We start from the raw sequence: 18728 nt of genomic DNA on the forward strand, positions 1-18728 counted from the left end.
ATGAAGAGCTCCAAAACTCAAGTACTGTCCTGTTAAGATGTCTAATGTGCACTCAAAATATTGGAAAGCAGATATTTTTACCAAAAAGCAACTGTCACTATCACACATGAACCATAGTTATTAACAGGAATTAATAAAAATGACAAGGTGCTTGTGGAAACCAGAGAGGAAACACCAGCAAGGACACAGAGTGAGCGGGTGCTGTGGGTGTAAAGCTCTTGAGAGATGAAGGACTCTGGTCCCAGAGGTGGGTATCTGCCTGACCATCTTGGCTCCAAGGAGGATGAATATAACTGGTGGGATTTGAGGAGCGGGCACTCCTGTAGACCCCAAAGCAAGCCTCAAGTTTTCGCTCCTAAGTGGACATGCTTTGTGGACATCAGCAAGGTCTCCTCAGGAGGATCTGCTTTCTGACGTGTAGTGACGATACAGGAAACCTATGAGAATAGTGCCTAGGATATTAACATCTATTTTCTATTAACTTTTTACACATATGATTAATTCTATGTTAAGTAAAGAGTTCAACAATTAGTATGAAAGAAAAACTAAGGAAAACATGATAAAGGAAAAGAAAAGAAAAAGAAAAATTAAAAAACAACTGTTCCTCTCCGGCTCCGCGGCTCACTAGGCTAATCCTCCGCCTTGCGGCGCTGGCACACCGGGTTCTAGTCCCGGTCAGGGCGCCGGATTCTGTCCCAGTTGCCCCTCTTCCAGGCCAGCTCTCTGCTGTGGCCAGGGGGTGCAGTGGAGGATGGCCGAAGTGCTTGGGCCCTGCACCCCATGGGAGACCAGGAGAAGCACCTGGCTCCTGCCATCAGATCAGCGCGGTGCGCTGGCCGCAGCAGCCATTGGAGGGTGAACCAACGGCAAAGGAAGACCTTTCTCTCTGTCTCTCTCTCACTGTCCACTCTGCCTGTCAACAACAACAACAACAACAACAACAACTGTTCCTCAACAGTCAAGAGAAAGACTGTTCAAATTCATTGTTTCTAAAAGCATCATTTTCATTTCTACAGGTTGTCTTTTAGGTGCTCTATTAGATATCACAGGTCAGGAAAAACATATAGAATTTGTCCCTTTAGGATTTGCTTATTTCACTAATTATGATGTTTTCTAGTGTTGTGTATTTCTGTGTGCCAGTCATTCTAACTGGAGTGAGGTGGAACCTCGTTGTGGAGTATTTTTAGACTTTGAAGTCCTTTAGAGCCAGTGGTTGAAAGTGGGCTCAAGCCCTAAAGAACTCTTGACCCCAAAACACATAGCAACAGGGCTTATATAGGCTAAAACCACAAGGAGCGGAGGGGGAATACATGGTTGTTAGGGTTAAGCTGACCTAAAGCATATGAAAAACTAATATCAGTTACAATCTTTTTTTCCCTAAAGAAACCTTTTATTTAGGGAATACAAACTTCATGCATTTCATAAGTACAATTTTAGGAATAAAGTTATTCTTGCAACAATACCCCCCTCCCACCCCCTCTTTTACTCCTTCTCCTATCCTCAGTCCCATTCTCTACTAAGATCCATTTTCAATTAACTTTATACACAGAAGACCAACTATATATTAAGTAAAGAGTTCAACAATTTGCACAAAAAGGGCTTTTCCTATCCTCCATTTAATACACTAAAACAAAATAAATCTTTGAGAACAAGTTTTACTGTTAAGTCTCACAATACAACTCTTTGAGGACAGAAGTCCTGCATGGGAAGTCAGTGCACAGTGACTCCAGTTGTTTATTTAACAATTAAAACTCTTATGTATGACATCAGTGATCACCCAAGACTCTGGACTTGAGCTGCCTAGGCTATGGAAGCCTTTTAAATTCACAAACTCCATCAATATTTAGACAAGCTCATAAGCAAAGTAGAAGTTCTCTCCTCCATTTAGAGACAAATATATCCTTCTTTGATGACTAATTCTTTCCACTGATGTCTCACCCATAGAGCTCCTTCATGAAGCTCATTTTTGCCACAGTGTCTTGGCTTTCCATGCCTGCAATGCTCCCCTGGGCCTTTTAGTCAAACCAGAATGACTTAAGGGCTGATTCTGAGATGAGTGCTACTTAAAGCAATTGCCATGCTATGAGTCTGCTGTATGAACTACTTCCCACGTTGGAGCATTCACTCCTTTTGAATTCTCTCTATTATTATTACCAAACACTTAATCCTATTTATATGGTCACTTTAACACTTCAATAATGTTCTCCACAATACCAATCACAATCTTAACAATAGCAATTACAATCTGTTTTTTCCCCAAAGAAAACATTTTTAAGGAATACAAACTTCATGTATTTGCTAAGTACAATGTTAGGACTACACTGATTCTTCAAACCATACCCACCCTCCAACGCTACCTCCTACTCATTCTCCCATTCTCAGTCCCATTCTCCACTAAAATCCAGTTTCAATTAACTTTATACACAGAAGACCAACTCTATAATAAGTAAAGAATTCAACAGTTTGCACACACACACACACACACACACACACAACCTGCTCCTAAACATTTGAGACAAGGCTTGTTCAAAGTCATTGCATAGCTAAGTTAATTTCACTTCTTTTTTTTAGAAATTTAATTAAATTTAAAGAAGCACCCAAGAAGGATACATCTTTTGCTAGTACTTAGATGTAACTATAACTTATGAGACATAAGAATATCCTCCACTTCAAATAAAGTAAGTCCTTGAGAACAAGTTTTATCATAAATTAATGAAGTAGCTAAGAAAACAAGCAATGGAGTTGGACACTTAGGCTTAACTAAAACTTATGAGACATCAGAATATCCTCCACTTAATACACTAAAACAAAATAAATCTTTCAGAACACTGTTAACTCTCATAATACAACTCTTTGAGAACAGATGTCCTGCAAGGGAAGTTGGTGCACAGTGACTCCTGTTGTTAATTTAACAAATAACACTCTTATGTATGATGTCAGTGATCACCCAAGGCTCTTGACATGAGTTGCTTAGGCTAAGGAAGCTTTTTGAATCCACAAACTCTGTCAGTATTTAGACAAGATCTACAGGTGAATTTGTAAAGAAATGTGATCTATGCACAATGAAATGTTATATACCCAATAAAAAGTGGGAAATCCTGTGACTGAATGAACCTTGAGGACATCATGATAATAAGCCAAAGAAAAATATGATTCAATTCTACATATATAAAGTATTTAAAGCAGTCAAAATCCTAGAAAGTAGAAAGGTGCTTAAGGATGACAGGACTGGTTTTCTCTTCAGTGGGAAAAGGTTTTGCTAGACAAAGACATTCCCAAGATGTGCTGTAGATTAATGTGTTTGCATTCTATGTCACTACTGAACTGTACTTGTAGAATGTTAAAGATAGTAAATTTAACATTATATGCCTGTTCCTCTGGGGTCTTTTCTAGGAGCTCTTTGATTGTGCCAATGTTTTACATAGTTTCCTCAATGCTCTGTAATAATTTGATGGTGTCTGGTGGTAGAATTATGTATTTAATCCATTTTGAGTGGATTTTAGTGAAAGGTGTCAGGAAGGGGTCTTGTTTCATGCTTCTGCATGTGACAATCCAATTTTCTTAGCACTATTTGTAGAAGGGACTGTCTTTGCTCCAGGGATTGTTTTTACCTCCTTTGTCAAAGATCAGTTGGTTGTAAATGCTTGATTTCTGGCATTTCTGTTCTGTTCCATTGGTCTATCCACCTGTTTTTGTACCAGTACTGGGCTATTTTGAATATAACTTCCATTTAGTATCTGGCATAGTTATGCCTCCAGCTTTGTGTTTGTTGTGTAAGGTTGCTTTAGCTATTTGGGGTTTCCATATGTATTTCAGCATCATTTTTTCTGTATCTGAAAAGAATGTCCTTGGCATTTTTATTAGCATTGCATTGAATCTGTACATTTCTTTCAGAACTGTGGACATTTTTATGATATTGATTCTGCCAACCTGACATGGAAGATTTTTACATTTTGTGTATCTTCTTCTGTTTATTTCATTAATGTTTTGTAATTTTCATCATAGAGACCTTTGAAATCCTTGGTTAAATTTATTCCAGGGAATTTGATTTTTTTGCAGCTAATGGGATTGATGTTAGAAGTTCTTTCTCAGCTGTGTTTGCAAAGGATGATAATTTTTGTGTGCTGATTTTATATCCTGCTACTTTATCAAGCACATCTGTGAGTTCCAATAGTCTCTTTTTTAAAGAAAGCTTTTATTTAATGAATAAATATTTTTTTTATTTAATGAATAAATAAATTTCATAGGTACAGCTTTAATAATATAGTGGTTCTTCCTCCCCATATCCACCTTCCCATCCCACTGGCTACTCCCTCTCCCATCCCATTCTTCATTAAAATTCATTATTAATTAACTTTATATACAGAATACCAACTCTGTGTAAAGTAAAGATTTAAACAATTTGTACACACATGCACACAGTATAGAGTACTGTTTGAAAACAAGTTTTGCAGTTAATTATCATAGTACAACTCATTAAAGACAGAGGTCCTACATGGGGAGTAAGTGCACAGTGACTCCTGTTATTGATTGAACAATTAACACTCTTATTTATGGTGTCAGTGATCACCTGAGTCTCTTGACATGAGCTGCAAAGGCTATGGAAGCCTTCTGAGTCCACAAACTCCAGCAATATTTAGACAGGGCCATAAGCAAAGTGGAATCTCTCCTCTTTTCAGAGAAAAGTACATCCTTCCTTGATGGCCTCTTCTTTCCACTGGGGTCTCACTCACAGAGATCCTTCATTAAGAACATTTTTTGCCCCAGTGCCATGGCTCTCCATGCCTGAAATGCTCTCATGGGCTTTTTAGACAGATCTGAATGCCTTAAGGGCTGATTCTGAGGTCAGAGTGCTGTTTAGGGCATTTCTCATACTATGAGTCCACTGTGTGGTCTGCTTCCCATGTTGGAACATCTCTCCTTTTTAACTCTATCTATTGTTATTACCAGACACTTGGTCTTATTTATGTGATCCCTTTGACAATTAACCCTATCTATATGATCAATTATACACTTAATATAATCACTGTAACACATAAGATGGCATTAAAACCATCCAGCTTAATGAGGTTGGGAGTCTCATGGCAAGTTTTTAGATTTACCCTTAGGGTAAGTCCGTGGGAATGTGCACCAAACTGTACAGCTTGTATCTCTCTTATTTCCACCCTTATTTTTTACTGGGATATATTTTCCATTGAATCAATACACCTATGATTAATTCTATGTTAAGTAAAGAGTACAACCAATGGTATTAAGTAGAAAAAATAAGATAATAAGCTGTTCCTTGACAATCAAGACAAAGGCTGTTCAAGTCATTGCTTTTCATAGTGTCAATTTTACTTCTACAGGTTTCCTTTTAGGTGCTCTGTTGGTTGTCACAGAATTTGTCCCTTTGGGACAGGCTTATTTCACTTAATATGATTTTCCCAGATTCATCCATTTTATTGCAAACGACCTGTCTTCCATTGATGGGTGATTAAGTTGTTAATTCTATGTATTAGCTATTGTGAAAGTGCAGTTAAACATGAAAGTGCAGATAACTCTTTTGATGGCTGATTTCATTTCCCTTGGGTAAATTCTGAGGAATGGGATGGCTGGTTCATATGGTAGGACTATAATCAGATTTCTGAAGTATTTCCAAACTATCTTCTATAAGGATTTTACCAGTTTTCATTCCCACCAACAGTGGGTTAGTGTACCTTGTTCCCCAAATCCTTGCCATCATTTATTGTTTGTTGATTTCTATATGAAAGCCATTCTAACCGGAGTGAGGTGAAGCCTCATTGTGGTTTTGATTTGTATTTCCCTGATAGATAATGATCCTGAACCTTTTTTCATGTGTCTGTTGGTCATTTGGATTTCCTCTTTTGAAAAATATCTGTTTAAGTCCTTGGCCCATCTCTTAACTGGATTGATTGTTTTGTTGTTGTGGAGATTCTTGATCTCTTAGATTCTGGTTATTAATCCTTTATCAGTTGCATAATTTTTAAATAATTTCTCCCATTCTGTTGGATGCCTCTTCACTTTCTTGACTGTTTCTTCTGCCATACAGAAACTTGTCAATTTGAAGTAATGCTGTTTGTTAATTTTGACTTTGACTGCCTGTGCCTCCAGGGTCTTTTCCAAGAACTCTGCCTGGCCAATGTCTTGCAGGGTTTCCCCAATGTTCTCTAATAATTTGATGAAATCAGGTCATAGATTTATATCTTTAATCCATGTTGACTGGATTTTTGTGTAAGGTGTAAGGTAGGGGTCTTGCCTCATACTTCTGCATATGGAAATCCAGTTTATCCAACACCATTTGTTGAAGAGGCTGTCCTTCCTCCAGGGATTGGTTAGCTCCTTGGTCAAATATAAGTTGGTTGTAGATGTTTGGATTGATTTCTGGTGTTTCTAGTCTGTTCCACTGATCCACTGATCTATCCATCTGTTTTTGTACCAGTACCAGGCTGTTTAGATTAAACTGTCCTTTATTATGTCTTAAAGTATGGTATTGTGATGCCTCCAACTTTGTTTTTGTTGTATAAGATTATTTTAGTTATTCAAAGTCTCCTTTGGATCCATATGAATTTAAGTATATTTTTTCTATATCTGAGAGGAGTGACTTTGGTATTTTGATTGGTATCACACTGAATTTGTAAATTGCTCTCAGAAGAATGGACATTTTGATGTATTGATTCTTCCAATCAATAAACATGGAAGATTTGTCCATTTTTTATGTCTTCTTTTATTTATTTATTTAATGTTTTATAATTCTCATTGTAGAGATCTTTGACATCCTTGATTAAGTTTATTCCAAGGTATTTAATTTTTTTGTAGCTATTGTGAATGGGATTGATCTTAGAAGTTCTTTCTCAGCCATGGCAATGTCTGTGAATACAAAGGCTGTTGGTTTTTGGTATTGATTTTATATTCTGCTACTTTGCCAAACTCTTCTATGAGTTCCTGTAGCCTCTTAGAAGATTCTTTTGGTTCCCCTCTATATAGAATCATGTCATCTGCAAATAGGGATAATTTGACTTCCTCTTTCCCAAGTTGTATCCCTTTGATTTCTTTTCTTGCCTTATGACTCTGGCTATATCTTCCAGTACTATATTGAATAGAAATGGTGAGTGTGGGCATCCCTGACTGGTACTGGATCTTAGTGGGAATGCTTCCAACTTTTCCCCATTCAATATGATGCTGGTGGTGGGTTTGTTATGAATTGCCTTGATTGTGTTGAAGAATGTTCCTCTAAACCCAATTTGTTTAGATTTTTTCATCATGAAAGGGTGTTGTATTTTGTCAAATGCTTTCTCTGCATCTATTGAAATAAGCATATGGTTTTTGTTCTTCAATTTGTTAATGTGATGTATCACATTCATTTACAAATGTTGAACCATCCCTGCATACCAAGAATGAATCACACTTGGTCCAAGTGAATGATCTTTCTGTTGAGGTGTTGGATTCAATTGGCCAGAATTTTGTTGAGAATTTTTGTGTCTTGTTCATCGGGGAAATTGGTCTGTAATTCTCTTTTTCTGGTACATCTTCAGCTTTAGCAATTAAAGTGATGCTGGTTTCATAGAAAGAATATTGGAGGATTCTCTCCGTTTCAATTTATTAAATAATTTCAGAAGAATTGGTTAGTTTTTTTAATATCCAGTCCAGGGCTTTTCTTTGTTGGGAGGGTCTTTATTACTAATTCAATTTCTGTCTTTGTTATGTATCTGTTTAGGTTTTCTAAATCTTCATGGCTCAATTTAAGTATGTTGTAAGTGTCCAAGAATTTATCTATTTCTTCTAGGATAAGATGTGTGCCTCACAGTAGAAAATGGATAAATTACATGTTTATATGTCTTTATATTTAAAAATGCAAACAGAATGACATAATTATTGCACATCTTGGAGTACCAATGGTATCTTTATGTTTTTCATATATAAAATAACCATATGATATTCAGCTTTAAAATACTAGTATGCTTGTGAGAAAGTTAGAATTGGAGTCATTACAGAAGATAAACAATTTTAAATTAAAATGTTTTAATTCTAAAATAATTTTAATTAAAATAAAGATGAGGGAAAAGGGGCAGATAACATTAGGTAATAGTTATGAAAACCTAGTTATAAAGGAATAATCAGTTCTTGGCTTTCCCATTACAGCAAAGTAACTATAGGTCACAATAATGCATTATATACTGTATGAACAACTACAGGGAAAGAGTTGATGAGCTTAGGAAAAAACTATAAGGAAATGGAAACACTAATTACTTGATTGAGCTACTTATACATGTGTTGAAATATTGTATTATACTCCATAAGTTGTATGAGTACTACATATTAATACAAAAGACAAAATATTTGTTTTCTGTGATTAAAAAAAAGCTATATAGAAATGATGTATATGTGGGGTCAGTGCTGTGATGTAGTGGGTAAAGCTGCTGTCTGCAGTGCTGGCATTCCATATGGGCACTGGTTTGAGTCCCAGCTGCTCCACTTCCAATCCAACTCTCTGTTATGGCTTGGGAAAGCAGTAGAAGTTGGCCCAAGTCTTTGGGCCCCTGTGCCCATGTGGGAGACCTGAAAGAAGCTACTGGCTCCTGGTTTCAGATCAGCAGAACTCCGGGTGTTGTGGCCAGTTAGGGAGTGGATGGAAGACCTCTCTCTCTCTCTACCTCTCCTTCTCTCTCTGAGTAACTCTGACTTTCAAAAAAGAAATAAATCTTTAAAAAAAAAAGAAAATTGAGAGTCACCAATTAAACAAAAACATTAAAAAATGGATGTATATGTAATGAATATTTATAATATTTATTTTTATTTACTTATGTATAGTATGCATATTTTTGGAAGAAATACATTACATTTATATGTACAAGAGTGCATATATGAACACAAGCATTATTTTTACTGTAAGAGTTTAACACTAAGAGATTACCTGTCACTTCAGGATGGAATAAAATCTCTTCCCTGTACCTCTTTAAGATAAAACCTTACACTATATTGACTATATTTTAAATTGTTTAGGGGCATTTATTTTCGTTTTATCAAAAATGTTCAAAATATTTGCTGACATTCTTTTTCTATGAAATTATTTTTGAAGCTAATGAAAGTATACATTGAAATGCTTTTAACACATTGACTATCATATTAATGTCTGTTGTTAAGGTAAATGAATTTACTATAAATTCAAGAATAACACTTCTTTTCTCATATTTGTTTAAATGAAAAATGGTCTTAGAGAATACCAGGGACTGACTTTTTAAAAAATAATTTTTACTTATTTATTTACACTTGGATTTTTAATGTTAGATCATTAAAATGTAGAAATAAATTTAATGCTGTCTAACATATTGACTTTTCATAAGATTTATAGGTTTTTCTTTGGTTATTTAAGTTTTTCTTTTTTGGACTATCAGATTGAAATGGGTGCAGTTATGTTAATTTTGTTCACCACAATGTAACTTTAGTACTTACCATAACATCTGATGCAAATATGTTTGGTAATTTTAAATCTGCAAATGTCTTACATTGCACTTAATTAATGGTTGGGTCACTCATGAATTTTAACATTTTAAATTATGATTTTACATGTAAAATGGCTTAATATGTTTTACATGTTAGATTTTCAATTAAGATTTTTATTTTAAAATAGTGTTCCACTGCTGAAAATATTTGAGCCATTAGAGAGACAGATTAGATTAGAAAAAAATTTCATTAACATTTTCTACTTTTCTAATGTTCATTATCAAAGAAAATGGTTCAAGAAGTTGGCTCCTACATGGGCATATCAGTAACAGGAGGCCAATCACACTATGCAAAGTAAACACAGATTAAAACATGTCATCTAAACCACTAGTTTCCAAGCAATGATGTTTGAAGACTTTGATAGTTCCTCAGGAACTGAATGCAGTGCAGGTGTGGTGAGGTTAAACTGTTATGGTTTTGAGAGCTCTCTTTGTTTGAACCAGTTGATATTATCTGCATGATCAATGAGAATTGGACATAGGGTTTTATTTTATACAAGGGTTTGGAGAAAATAAGCTTGAAGAAAAATGTTTGACAAACAGTGAAATAAGGATGTAAATCAAAAAATAGATCTTGTAACTACTGACATTTTAATTACATTTTATTTTGTCTAAAAGAGTCTAGTGTTTGGTATCTGTAGGATATATCATACTGGAAGAAACAGGGAAAACATCTTCATTTAGCTAACCAATTTAAAACATGTTCTTTTCTTACAACACTAAATCACCTAATGACTGAGGAAATTTGAAAAATGATAAAGAAGCAATGTGGGGCCACAAGTCCATCTTGCAGCCATTCCTGGCACATATCATGTGGCCCCCATGGCTGGAGGGGGTGTGGCATATCCCTCACAATGCCGGAGGCACTCCTTCTGGTAGAGCTGGATGGAGCTGCTGACTAACTGCTCGTACTTCTTACTCAACCAGAAGATACATTCCTTCCCTAGAAATACCATTGTCTTTGGTGCCCTCTGACTTACAGAAGACTCCCTGAATGTGATGTACTGCTTGAAGATCTCATGTGCCCAATTTGTTGCAATCTGTTCGATGATCCTCAAGTTTTGCCTTGCTCACATAACTTCTGCGAAAAGCACCTGGAAGGTCTCATAGAGGGGAATGTGAAGAATTTATTGTGGAGACTATCATCATTCAAGTGCCCCTCCTGCCATAAGGAAATGTCAGCTGCTGGAGTTAGCAGGCTGCAGGTTAATTATTCCCTGAAGGGTATTATGGAAAAGTAGAACAAGATCAATATTTCTCCCAAGATGCCAGTGTACAAAGGACACTTGCAGCAGTCTCTCAATTTTTTCTGCCTGACTGATATGCAGCTGATTTGTGGGATCTGTGCTATTCCTGGTGACCACATCAAGTATGTCTTCTGATCTATTGAGGATGCCTGGGGCTGGCACTGTGGTGCAGTAGGTTAATCCTCTGCCTGCAGCGAAGGCATCCTATAAGGGTGCCGGTTCTAGTCCCAGCTTCTCCTCTTCTGATCCAGCTCTCTGCTGTGGCCTGGGAAAGCAAGAGAAGATGGCCCAAGTTCCTGGACCCCTGCACCCACATGGGAAACTGGTAAGAAGCTCCTTGCTCCTGGCTTTGGATCGGCGCAAATCTGTCTGTTGCGGCCATCTGGGGAGTGGACCAATGGATGGAAGACCTTTCTCTCTGTCTCTCCCTCTCACTGTCTGTAACTCTACCTCTCAAATAAATAAATAAAATCCTAAAAAAAAAAGAAGAAGATGCCTATGCTCAGGAAAGGAATGCCTTTGATTACCTCTTCCAGAGCTTTGAGACAATGTGTCAGGGAGATGCTTTTTCTCACTAGGAAACCTTGGAAATGAGCAAGAGAAAATACCCAGTTACTAATGATTAAGATAAAATTAAGGAATTTTTTGAGAAGTTGAAACACACATTGGATCAAAAGAATAATGAAATCCTATCTGATTTTGAGACCATGAACTTTGCAGTTCTGCAAGCCTATGACCCAGAGGTCAACCAACTCAACACCACCTTGCAGGAAGAATGATTGGCCTTTCAGTGGAGGATGGCCCAAGTACTTGGGCCCCTGCACCCGCATGGCAGACCAGGAGGAAGCATTTGGCTCCTGGCTTCAAATCAGTGCAGTGTGCCAGCCACAGAGGCCATTTTGGGGGTGAACCAATGGAAAGAAGACCTTTCTCTCTGTCTCTCTCTCTAACTCTGTCTGTTAAAAAAAAAGATAAAAAAAGAAAAATGATTGGCCTTTGACATTGCTAAGGCTTTCCAAGACTTGTCAGAACCTATGATATTTCTGCAACAGGTGTAGGAGTTCTGGGAGAAAATCAAAGTCATCAAGGAAATTTTTTTACCTCCCTCTAATTTGCCAGCAACCCCTTTAACAAAGAACGTTGACCAGTTAGTGTGAGAACATCAAATTAGTAGATGTGGATACTTTCTTTGCCTCAGGGCACTGTCACATTCATTAGCAAGATTCCCTGGTACTTTTATCAGTTATTTGCAGTAGTCATTCTGCTTGGCCTCATTTTCTTCAGTCCCACTGCATCCCTAAAGTGATCTTTATTTGATGAATATGGCAGGCAATTCACTCTGTCAGCCTATGTTCTTTGGGTGTGTGCAACTTATTAGGTGTGTTCTCAGCAATCCTTATCCACGCTAACACAGAAGGCCTCTTATGGCAATGCTGACATCCAGAACAAGTACAACGGCTTACTGAACTCCTGGAGAAAGATCGATCTGTAAGGGCAGTTCATGGCATCAAAGCCACAGATATCAGATTAGATAAATGAGATTTAATGCAGAGGTGCATTTTGATGGATGAGTTGTTACAAGACTTTATTTGGAAGGACAAGATTTTTGACTAAGTGATATATGAAATTGAAGATGTGAAACACTAGAACTAGAGACCTTTGCACTTAAAGATAGAAAAAATATCATTGATACCTTAGGAACAGAAGTCCATAGACTTGAGCATGAAGTAAAATATGAAATCCTGAAGTTCCATGTGTAAATCTTGAGATATTATAAAATGATACAATGAATCACTTCAGAAGCATGTTTGCCCAGCCACTCTGAAAAGCCGTTTCCTACCCTTTGACGCTGACTACAGGGCCATTCAGAAGACACTGTTCTAAGAAGAAGAAAATATTTTGTGTGAAGAGCAATTGAAGAGTCCACAGAACCAGAACAACTTCCTAAATTCTATGAGACACATTACAAGTTAAATTAATCTGAAAATCCTGTTTTTGTGATTCAGTATGGAGCATTTTAATATTTGAATTGCTTATAGTTTCTCATTTTAGCCTATCAATGTGTGTTGCACTTTGAAATAATGTTTCTTCTCTTTACATTGGTAAAAGTAAGTGGCATCCCCAGGATTATGACTTTCAGTTTTGTTTCCACTGAAGTTTTCATTCCATCAAAATCTGCCCATGTTGAATATGTTGGCTATATCTCAGTATGTGATTTTTAAACAGTCCCTGTTTCAGAGTCAATCTTTCCTCATAAAATGTGTAAATTGTTACTACATACCTTGTGACTTTGACCAGAGTCCTAACAGAAGCACTATCCTAACTTAATTATCCACATTGTTCATTCCAGAAATGACTTAGTTGCTGAACTGAATGAAGGTATTTCAGGACACTCTTTTAGTCCATAGTTGTTATACATTTGTAAAATGGCTTCTTTACATTTTTTTAAACTTTTATTTAGTAAATATAAATTTCCAAAGTACAGCTTATGGATAACAATGGCTTTTCCCCCCATAACTTCCCTCCCACCCGTAACCCTTCCAACTCCCACTCCCCCTCTCCCATTCCATTCACATCAGGATTCATTTTCAATTATCTTTATATACAGAAGATCAATTTAGCATATATTAAGTAAAGATTTCAACAGTTTGCACCCACACAGAACATAAAGTATAAAATACTGTTTGAGTACTAGTTATAGCATTAACTCACATTGAACAACACATTAAGGACAGAGATCCTACATGAGGAGTAAGTGTACAGTGACTCTTGTTGTTGACTTAACAAATTGACACTCTTGTTTATGGCATCAGTAATCTCCCTAGGCTCTTGTTATGAGTTGCTAAGGCTATGGAAGCCTTTTGAGTTCTCTGACTTCGATCTTATTTAGACAAGGTCATAGCCAAAGTAGAAGTTCACTCCTCCCTTCAGAGAAAGGTACCTCCTTCTTTGATGGCCCATTCTTTCTACTGGGATCTCACTCGCAGAGATCTTTCATTTATGTCTTTTTTTTTTTTTTTTTTTTTTTTTTTGCCAGAGTGTCTTGGCTTTCCATGCCTGAAATACTTTCACGGGCTTTTCAGCCGGATCCAAATGCCTTAAGGGCTGATTCTGAGGCCAGAGTTGCTGTTTAGGACATCTGCCATTCTGAGTCTGCTGTGTATCCTGCTTCCCATGTTGGATCATTCTCTCCATTTCTTATTCTTTATCTTTTTTAAATATTTCATTTAATTTTCCTTATTTTATAATCCTATCTTGATTTTACATTGTTGTAGTAACATTCTACTGAAGGGAAAAGTTTTCCTCATCAGCTGGATGTATTAATAATTCCCAAACTATGGTTCCTAATCAAAAAACAAGAAGGTAAGATCAATACTTCATAACAAGAACTACTATTTCATTTTTCTCAAATGGCCACAGCCCAAGCACCATGACTCCCAAGAACAGAGTATCTTGTCTGATGAAAGAATAGAATGATTATGTTCTTTTACCCAGTAATTTCATCTCTAGGAATTTATTCTAAGGAAATAAAACAAATAGACCACAAAGACATCAGCACATAATGTTCTTCCCAGGGTTTCTTAAAATAGCAACCAATCAACAAATAAGCAGGAAAACAACAGGGGAAAAATTCAAATCTCTATCAGAAAACAATCGGCCGGCGCCATGGCTCAATAGGCTAATCCTCCACCTAGCGGCACCAGCACACCGGGTTCTATTCCCGGTCGGGGCGCCAGATTCTGTCCTGGTTGCCCCTCTTCCAGGCTGCTCTGTGCTGTGGCCAGGGAAGGCAGTGGAGGATGGCCCAAGTGCTTGGGCCCTGCACCCCATGGGAGACCAGGATAAGCACCTGGCTCCTGCCTTCGCATTAGCGTGGTGCGCCAGCTGCAGCGTGCCAGCCGTGGTGGCCATTGAAGGGTGAACCAATGGCAAAAAGAAGACCTTTCTCTCTGTCTCTCTCTCTCACTATCCACTCTGCCTGTCAAAAAAAAAAAAAAAAAGAAAAGAAAGAAAGAAAGAGAAAACAATCTATAAGTCATTATTGGAACACCCAACAGGATTAGTCTACACATTGAATCCTACAGTCCAGTGTCAACAAGAGAAGTGATCTCTTAAAATCACCAGAGACAAAGAAAGATCTCCATCCTTAAAATTCACTAATAGAGTTTCATTTATGTTTCTTAGTTATTTATTGGAAAAAATAAATAGATTTCAATTAAAAATAAAATATATACATCATACATTCACTTATTATGAACCATGTGTATTTTAAAAAGTATGATGTGAATGGAATTCAAAGGCAAGTTTATTTTGGTGCATTAAAATTTGAAATTCATGAATCTGGGGGATCTTTAAAAACTCATTGAAAATGTCTGTTATGAAAATCTATACATGGATGTTAAGTGTTTTTGAATCAAAATAATCTCAATGCATTTTACATGAATTTCTTGAACTGCCATTGTACATATTGTTTTGAAATATATACACATTGTGCAATGGTTTAAAATAAAGTGGATTAACATATATATCATAATGCATTTTTTTTTATTTTTTTTTATTTTTTATTTATTTTTTTTTTTGACAGGCAGAGTGGACAGTGAGAGAGAGAGACAGAGAGAAAGGTCTTCCTTTGCCGTTGGTTCACCCTCCAATGGCCGCCGCGGCCGGCGCGCTGCGGCCGGCGCACCGCGCTGATCCGATGGCAGGAGCCAGGAGCCAGGTGCTTTTCCTGGTCTCCCATGGGGTGCAGGGCCCAAGCACCTGGGCCATCCTCCACTGCACTCCCTGGCCACAGCAGAGGGCTAGCCTGGAAGAGGGGCAACCGGGACAGAATCCGGTGCCCCGACCGGGACTAGAACCCGGTGTGCTGGCGCCGCTAGGCGGAGGATTAGCCTATTGAGCCGCGGCGCCGGCCATAATGCATTTTTTTTTGACAGGCAGAGTGGACAGTGAGAGAGAGAGACAGAGAGAAAGGTCTTCCTTTTGCCGTTGGTTCACCTCCAATGGCCGCCATGGCTGGTGTGCCGTGCTGATCCGAAGGCAGAAGCCAGGTGCTTATCCTGGTCTCCCATGGGGTGCAGGGCCCAAGCACTTGGGCCATCCTCCACTGCACTTCTGGGCCACAGCAGAGAGCTGGCCTGGAAGAGGGGCAACTGGGACAGAATCTGGCGCCCCAAATGGGACTAGAACCTGGTGTGCCGGCGCCGCTAGGCGGAAGATTAGCCTATTGAGCCGCGGTGCCGGCCCATAATGCATATTTTTAAAAGTTAAAATTCCTTAAATTTTTCTCAAAAATTTTGGAGAAAACATTTTTAAGTATAGTCACCATGTTTCACTTTTTTCTTTATCTTCCAAATCTTTCCTTTTTATCAACTAATTATACATCTATATTTTTCTTCCCCTCATTAAAATCTTTAAATTTGCTTTTCACTTCTGCAGTTTAGTTGCTCTTTTCCTAGCTTCTGCACTGAAAGTTACCCACCATTGTTATGTTTTAAGAGCATGTATTATCTATTAGTGAGGACATTCAAATATTCTGGCTAAAGCAACCCTTGTCCTCTCCACTGGGACCTAGCACATTATTTTATTTTTTATCCAAAGCACTTCAAATATTTAAACTATTTTACACAATGCTATAATGTATACCACTTTCTTCAAATATGCTCTATGAGGGCAGAATTATGGCCACTCCAGAATGTCAAATTAATTAATAGAAAAATCCGGTACGTGAATCTCACTAGCATCAACACAAGTTGGTAATTAGCAGATAACCCCATAAAGAAAAAAAAAAAACCTGACAATCAGAGCAGTTCTATTTGCTATGAAGGATTGATTTAGAAGCAACAACTCAGACGTAGCCAGCAGTATATATAGAAATGTCTAACTTAGGCTGTCTGGGAAATTTCATCTGCTTCTCTAAAAGCAATCAAGATGTGATATATTTTAAGGGACCGTAGCCCTTTTGCAGACATGGAAAGGGTAGTTGATGGGCTGTGATTACCTGGGCACACAAGTGTAAAAAATGGGTCTCTAATGGCTGGAGCACTAATTTACCAATCAATACATATGGGTTTCAGAACTGGAGACACATGCGACCTGTGATGGAAACAGGGGTTGGAAGCACATGAAGGAATAAAGAGGATGCTGTAAACCAGTGCTTAGAGATCGTTTATAACCTTAAATGATTATGTTAGGATAAAACACTGGAAATCAATCACTACAGCTTCCTTGTTAATTATAAACAAAAAAAAATCAGAGTATTGAAGAAAAGAAAAAAGAGAACAGCAGACATGTATGAAATGCTATAAAATGTACCACAAATAAACAAGGACACAATGACTTTTTTAAAAAAATGTTAACAAAGTTAACAAACCATTAGGAAAAATCAATTAAGGAACCAATGGGGAAAGTAACACAAATAACCAGTTTAGGAATTAAAACAGAATCATTCTTTTGTAGAGATAATAGCTTTGACCAAGATACTAGAGAAAGATACGAAATTCTTAGGAGTAAAATTTGACTACAGAGATCAATATCCACCCTATTTTGAAAATCAGGTTTCCAAAAAACAAACATAACATAAAATAGAAAAACTCCTATATAACCCAAGTAATTGAATCACATTTTGAAAACTCCAGAAAGTCACACAATGACACTTTCAGGTCCAGAATTTGACAATACTTCAAAATTTTACAGAAGAAAAACAAATTTACATTTCAAAGACCTACCCAAAGAGAAAATAAGCAAAGCTTATTTTTCAGTTTCTTTTGGAAAACCACCATTACAGTGAGGATGGTGCAAGCAGGCCAGGACTTGAAATTAAAAAAGGGGGCTGGCGCTGTGGCACAGAGGGTTAAAATCCTGGCCTGAAGCACCAGAATCCCATATGGACACTGATTCTAGTCCTGTCTGCTCCTTTTCTGATCTTGCTCTCTGCTATGGCCCGGGAAAAGCAGTAAAAGATGGCCCAAGTTCTTGGGCCCCTGCACCCATGTGAGAGGCCTAGAAGAAGCTCCTGGCTCCTGGCTTTGGATCAGTGCAGCTCCGGCTGTTGCAGCCATCTGGGGAGTGAATCAGTGGATGGAAGACCTTTCTCTCTGTTTCTACCTCTCCCTGTAACTCTGTCTTTCAAATATATAAAATAAATCTTTTAAAAAAAGAAATTAAAAAAATTAAGTTTGGATCAAGATGTGAAATAAAAATTAAGTTTTATTAAAAGCATCTCTTTCATAAATAGAGCTACTAGTATCCTAAGCAAAATATTCATGTAATAAATGAAATCATCTAAGAAAATATATCAATAGGAAGCAGGAACATAATAAAAAATGCACAGACAAGCCATCCAGGCAGGTAAAAAACACAAGAAGAAAATCCTATGGTCATTTAGATTCCATGTTGGAAAGCATTTAGCAAAGTTCAGCAGCTAGGAAAAAGAAAACTGCTAGCAGAGCAACAACAAAAAAGGCAGTGACTTATTTACTGTGACTAAGAGTGAAATGAACCTACAATAAACGACGCAAATAATAAAGGGTCATTGAAAGCTTTTTTTTCCTTACAGTAAACCTAGGCCATGATTCCTTCACTATCTCTCAGACTTTCTACTACAGGTGTAATAAAGGAAATAAAACAGCAAAAAGTAATTATATGGTATAAAAATCAATTCATAAGTCATAAAATGTGAATATACTGGATGATGCTTATATATGGAGATAATCCATAAAAATGTAAAAACTAATAAATGAGATTACTGGAAGGATTATATATACATGTGTGTGTGTGTGTGTTCTACTAATTACTAAGTACTAGCAAGAAACAGAAAATAATAATAAAGGACAACAGGCAGACTACAAAAAAAAAAAAAACAAGTGAAATTGGAGAAAAGGATTAAATTTTGTGATATCCTTAAATATTCTTTAAATCAATACTTAAAAAACCACAGATGATTCAACAGAAAAAAGTGTCACATAGATGATGAAAA

At 37.2% G+C, this 18728-nt stretch overlaps 1 long non-coding RNA gene across 1 annotated transcript in view; it reads right to left on the reverse strand.

The window, feature by feature from the left end:
- LOC127488073 (uncharacterized) overlaps positions 1-18728 on the reverse strand; it is a 41227-nt gene that overhangs the window by 22228 nt on the left and 271 nt on the right. The window lies entirely within an intron of this gene.

The sequence above is a fragment of the Oryctolagus cuniculus genome, chromosome 1 (assembly GCF_964237555.1).
Source record: "Oryctolagus cuniculus chromosome 1, mOryCun1.1, whole genome shotgun sequence".
NCBI lineage: Eukaryota > Metazoa > Chordata > Mammalia > Lagomorpha > Leporidae > Oryctolagus > Oryctolagus cuniculus.